Genomic DNA, 6256 nt, shown 5'->3' with positions numbered 1-6256 from the left:
GTTCTGCCCCCTGTGAGAAATTCATTTCTATGTTGAAGTCCATGGCAGGTCTCAGATTCCATCAAGCATTCTTTCACAAGATTTGAACAGTTCTGAATGTATAGTAGCATCTACATGACAGGATGCACGCATATTTCAAAATATGCAACAGGCCTTCTGGAAAATACACTGATCATAAAAGTGATAAAATTATACTGTATGTTAATGTGGTTGACACACTTTTTAGGAATGAGGAAATACAAGTTTGCACTAAGGAAAGAATGTCCAGTAAAACATTGTATGAAAGGACTGCAAAATTATATGATAGACTGTAAATAATCATAGAATAAAAATTACAATTGATGGACAAATAAATATAACGTAATAGCTGAAAGATAGCATTGTGACAAAGTAAAGCAGCTAAATTAGTGTACACTCTCTTTGAAATAGAAATTGTTGCATTTAACCAACAATGATTTCACCTCCTAGATACTTTGATTTTATTTCCTTTGTTATACAGTGTGTTATTTTTAGTGGGCTCCATTATCTGGGAGCATGAGGCAAGACAGAAGCTTTTCACAGTGGCAAGCCCTTCTCCACAGAGATACTAATGTATACTAAAGTATTGGTATATTGGATACCAGTGTGTGCTAGATGTTTGGCTTAAGGGAACATGTAGCCATATCACAGCGGGCTGTGTCTACAACAATGACTAGTTACTGACAGATCTGCTCTCGTTTGTTCTTATGAAACACAGTCTTAAAAATTAAATATATACCCCTTTATTACTTACATCCTCTCTGTGAAACCCTTCTGTCCATCAATCTATTTTTTAGTTTAAATATCACTCATATTTTGTGTAAAATTACTGCCTTTGTTCCTAATCACATAGAGCAATCTATCTTTTGGTGTACAAATTGCTCATCCTTATTGCCTGCTTGAAGCTGGGCTCTGCCATCATCCTGACTACAGCCTGAGGGCTGCAGAAGGTTCCCAGTAGATGGAGTTTATATGGCTGGGTTACTTCTGCTCTGCATCATACCACTATTTGGACTGTACTTTTCCCAGTCCATTAGAAAACAGACAATTCCTACCTGTCTCAAGGTATTCCATGTGCCAGATCAGAAAAAGCATCAAACTATTGTACAGACACTGCTAGATACCCCCCTGTTTTAGGTGACCTGTAGTAAGAAAAGCTTCTCTAGTTCCATTTGGGCTGTGACATCTTTACTCCAGCACAGCTGCTTATATGCTTCATCCCTGTATGAAGATTTGGCTTTGATGAGCTGTAGGTAAATATACACAAAGCTAGTCTTTTAGGAGCCTCACATGCTGGCCTGCTTGCCTGAGAATATGCACAGAGTGCTATTCTCTAGTTTTAGTTTAACTTCATAATTTCCTAATGTTCAAGGAAAATTGTCAGGAACAATTCCATTATTATGTCAAAGATAAACTGTGTGATTTCCACCTCAGACATTATCTTCAAAAATAATCTTTGTAGTTAAAACAAAGTGAGACATGATGTGCATTTGCTGAGACAGTCACCTGTTGCATAATTTTGCTTTGGTACTTATTTTGGAAAAGAAGTATTAAATACATTATGGAGAGGGTGCACAATTTTACCACCTTATTTGTGATTTTTTGTTTACGGTGGTGGAAAATACCTGTAAACTTCTCTGAAGTCCTATTCTGCAAGTGACTGCATCATTTTGACTCCTGCACTCTTGATTATTTTATTATATAAATGAAATATTTTTCCTGCCTGGCTCTTCATGTCACAGCAGAGCCCTATTTCTTTTTTCCCCTATAACCTTTACAATTTTTTTTTCAGAAATGGCAGAAAGTTGGGTCTTTTTCACAGGATTCTCTGGTTTTCATTCTTGCTCAAGAAGTCCTGCAACTTTTGTCTTTGGTAAATTTAGTGGTTTGGCTCTGCTCCCAGCATCCATACCACATCCCATTCCATTAATCTGAGTTCTAAACTTGGGAAATTTTCATCAATTTTATAACCTTACAGAACTTTCTAAAATCCTTCTCTCAGCAGTGCTTGCATTTCTTTCCTAGATGCTTTTTGCTGTGAGGTTTGCAGTGGTCAGATTTCAGACCTGTGCAGCACAGTGCTGTAGATGTCAGCTGCTAAGCAGAAGAAGAGGGACTGGAAGGTTATCTCCAGCACTAGCTCCAAGATCACTTGCTCTGAAAGATCTGGAGAGAATTAAAACTATCCCTCTCTCCAAACCCTGTGTCTAGAGCCTGCTGTCTATAAAAGGATGTCTATGCAAGATGAATTTTCTGTTAATGTCAGAACGAGACCTGTGAGTCAGAACATTTGATATTTTGTGTTTTCACCCCTCTAAAGTAATAAAAATCTGGGAAAGGAAGAAGTTTTATTTTCTTCTAAATATGTAAGCCTTCCACCTACTTTGTTAGCCCAGCCACTCAGCATCCCCAGGATTAAGGTATTTATACCACATTATTTAGGCACAAAATAAATATGTTTTATTTATATTTAAATATCCAGATATTTACAAAAGAATACCATGAACAAATAGGCACCAAAATGGGATTCCCCCTTTAGTATATGTAGGAAGAGTGCAAGTTAAATTCTGTTCTAAAGCAGAGATATCTTGTAATGTACCACATACAAACCAAACCAACTTAGGCAATTTCAAAATAAAGATAAATTTATGTTGATTGGTAAATCGTACATTCATCATATGTATTCAGTCAACCAATAGTAACTACATTTCCTCATTAATTACAAATGTCTGTTCTTTATCTCTGCTTGTAGCTCTGTGTTACTTTCAAGAATGGATTTATTTCCTGTCATGCCTTCCTGTAAAATACCAAGTTAAATCTAGACTCTGAGTTCAGTGTAAAACGCATAAAAATACTTTCAATATACAAAAGTTTGAACTAAGACCATTTTTTCCCCCTAAATATAGATTAATTAAATGAATAAATATACAGATGAAATAGCTAATTAGATGATGGAACCCATAAGTCATTGGCTATTGTGAACCATTTTTATTTTAAAAGCCTCATCAAAGAGAGATATACAATCCTTGCTATATTTCATTCCAGATATAGAGGCTGTCCATATTTTTAAAGCTTTTCATTTACTTATGTAGCCAAATGTCTGATCAGCTGCTGGACCAACACCATTAATTCTAGTCCACTCAAAAGTGTTTACAGGGAAGACAGCTCAGGATTATTTTTTCCTAAGTAGTGGTTTTTGCTTTCAATTACTTCACTGATTTCTGTTTTCAGCTGTTTTGATCTTTGAGATCAGTACCTGCATCTTATAAACGCTCATGCTGATTCTGGCATGACAGGCTTTCTCTTACAGTGACACTTAACAGTATTCTTTCTATTTTAGTTGCCTAGTCATGGCCATTTCTGTTATCTGATCTCAACTGCAAGGTCTGGAATTAAGCTCCCTAATTAGACAAGGCACTCAAGGTTTGGTCCCATTCCTGTGTCAAGGTAAACTTAGTTTACTTTAGGCCGATCACCCATCACTTTAAAGATCCCAGTTTTTATTCTTTTCAATCAAATCTCAGTTTCTTGCAACACTAATTCTGAGGTCTTGCAAAAAAATGCTTTTCATAGGTAATATGTAATGCATGAATTATATACATTAGGATTTGCTGTTCAGATTAAATACAGAATTTTAAATAAGTAACCATCCCTCTATAATTAAATTAGCAAGGAGAATAAAAATTTTAACAAACAGTGTATTGATTAATGTTATATTTGTTGTAGGTAATTGCTCAGATAGGACATCTATCAAGTGTTTCTAAGCTTAATATACTGCATTTTAAAAATTATATGCTTACATGATTATATGGCCACATTTGACTTCCTGGTGAACAAGATTAAAAATACCTTCTTTCTTACGTTAGTTATTTTCCTGTATTAAAATAATGACTACTCAGTCTTTCTTACTTGCTTCCATTTAGAGGAAGAAGTTTGTTTTTCTTTACTCAATAAATTCTGAAAATTAAAGGACAAAGCCATCTTAATGTTCTGGGCATAATGAATTGGGAAGAGGATGTCCTACACTGAGCCCCAGTAAGAGCCAAATTTTGTGCATACTAAGCAGTACTTGTTCACCTGTATTAACTTAGTTTTTTTCAAGCACTAAATCACTGTTGTGACTTGCTATGAACAAGCAATCAAATAGCAAGTTTTAAAGAGGGGAGGCTGACAGCTGCTATTCACACCTTGAAAAAATATTTTGCTCCTTGCTTTTGTTTTGGTAGCTTTAAAATAGATCCACTAGGTGGTGCTTGAAATACAGGGGCAACTGGAAATCATAGTGACTAAGAAATATTAAATTATAATTCCTTAGTCAACACTCCAACACAAATATTCTTGGCAATAGAAATAAGATTTCTATCCAAGTGATTGGGCTCCTCCTTTTCCAGAACAGAGTTTTCTGTTTCAGAAGTAAAACTAGATGTTCACCATTATGGAAATGTACTGCTCTCCATTATAAATTTCAGTGGGTCTTCACCCTTGGCACCCTCAGAATATATGGTTTTCCATTAGTATTTTTGGCATTTGAATAAAAAGTTTATGTCCAGACTCAAAGTGATTTGGATTAGTTCTTTAAATACATTAAATAAAGACAAATCTTGGCATTGCCTGAGTGCTTCATCACTCAGAGGAGAAGTTTAACTTCTAACAAGGAATATAGGAAGACTATTGTGATGTTACAGCACGCGGCCAGGGGAAGGGGCAGGAAGGCCCCTATGGCCAGTTATGCAGCTATGAATTATGAATACTATTCCAATTTCCTTGTAGAGACCAAGGCTTGTTTTCTCAAGTTATTCTTTAACCATGTGCTGTGCAATCACACATTCTAATGTAAATCAGCTTTTTTGGAGCTGTAAAAAAAGTACAGCTGCCCCAGACTTCTTGGTTAGCTGTGCACCAGCCAGTAGCCCAATAATTCTCCTACCTTGCAATCTGACAATAAAAGCTTCTGGCAAAATTATTTGCTCCTAACACTGCTTCCCTGTCAAACTGCTGTCCAGTGCCCCAGTGGGAACTTAAAGTTCCTGCAGCTTCCAGGAGAAGCTGTGACACATGCAGACTTCAGGCCATTCCAGTTTCCTCTCCTGCCTTGGAGGTGAAATTCTGGTGATCCAGGCCTCCTTCAGCATGTGGTTTTGAGGGAAGTGCCTTTCAAAAGGCATTTCTCTGTTTCTTGCAGACCCCAGAAGATCAAACTCCTTTAATTCATATGGTATGGGGAGGGTGGATGGAGAAGGAGGAAACACACTGAACTTGTGCCTATCCTTTTTTCTTGCCTATGCACCTCAGGCAGGTGGCTGAGGACACTCACACCACCTGTTCAAATCTTGCCCAGGGAGTAAGTTGGCAAAGGTAACACCATGAGAGGGATCTGATTGATGGGGCAGGTCTAGAAGGGCTTCAGGTCTGGGATGAGGGAGCTGAAGAACTGAAGTGGGGGAGCCCAATGGGAAACTCAGGGTAGGACTTTGGGTGGGGCAGGAATTGGAGGTTCTGCCCTAGGAGTTACTGATGATTAGGAAAATCAAATTAACCACACCTGGAGTAGTTTAAGAGACACAGAACAAATTTAGAGTTAGTCAAGTTTCTGTTATTCATAGAAAATTGTTTAAAATTACTATCTGAAGAAAAAGCATGTGTGAATTGCCAATTTGAAGAGATTCTTGAGAGGCTGTTATTAAGGTCTCTAAAGGGTGTACATGTGAACCTGGAGAATTCAGACCTGATTGCTGCTAAATGCACTGCAGTGAGATTTCATCTGTCATTTAGGTGCAGCAGTCTGATTTGCTCATGGCCAAAGCGCAAAGGCCCTTTTCACAACAAGGGTGGGAAGCAGAGTAAGGTGTACAAACTAGGATGGTGTACATGGGAAGCTAACCTTTCACCTTTACATGTCCACATCATGTAAAGTATTTTGCATGTTTAAAATGTAGTCTATGAAGAAATAGCCTGAGAATATTGATCTTCAAGAAAATTAAGGATTTGGGTCACTGGAAAGCTATAGAGAAGAAATTAATCAGAAACTCAGCACTTTGTGGACAGATAATTTACAGGACGTGAAAAAATTGGCTTAATTATCTGTTTTGTATCTTGGAATAATGATGGTATCCATAATCTGAAATATGTAAATTAGAAAATGATAGTGCAGCCCTTAATTAATATGAAGTTGATTGTTCAAAAGCTTCCTCCCCATTTTCTTTGTTATTGTAGATCTGAAATGGATGTACATTTTTTA

Source organism: Ammospiza caudacuta, chromosome 1 (genome assembly GCF_027887145.1).
Source record: "Ammospiza caudacuta isolate bAmmCau1 chromosome 1, bAmmCau1.pri, whole genome shotgun sequence".
Taxonomy (NCBI): domain Eukaryota; kingdom Metazoa; phylum Chordata; class Aves; order Passeriformes; family Passerellidae; genus Ammospiza; species Ammospiza caudacuta.
The sequence above is the reverse complement of the archived record's forward strand: the minus strand, read 5'-3'. Positions refer to the sequence as shown.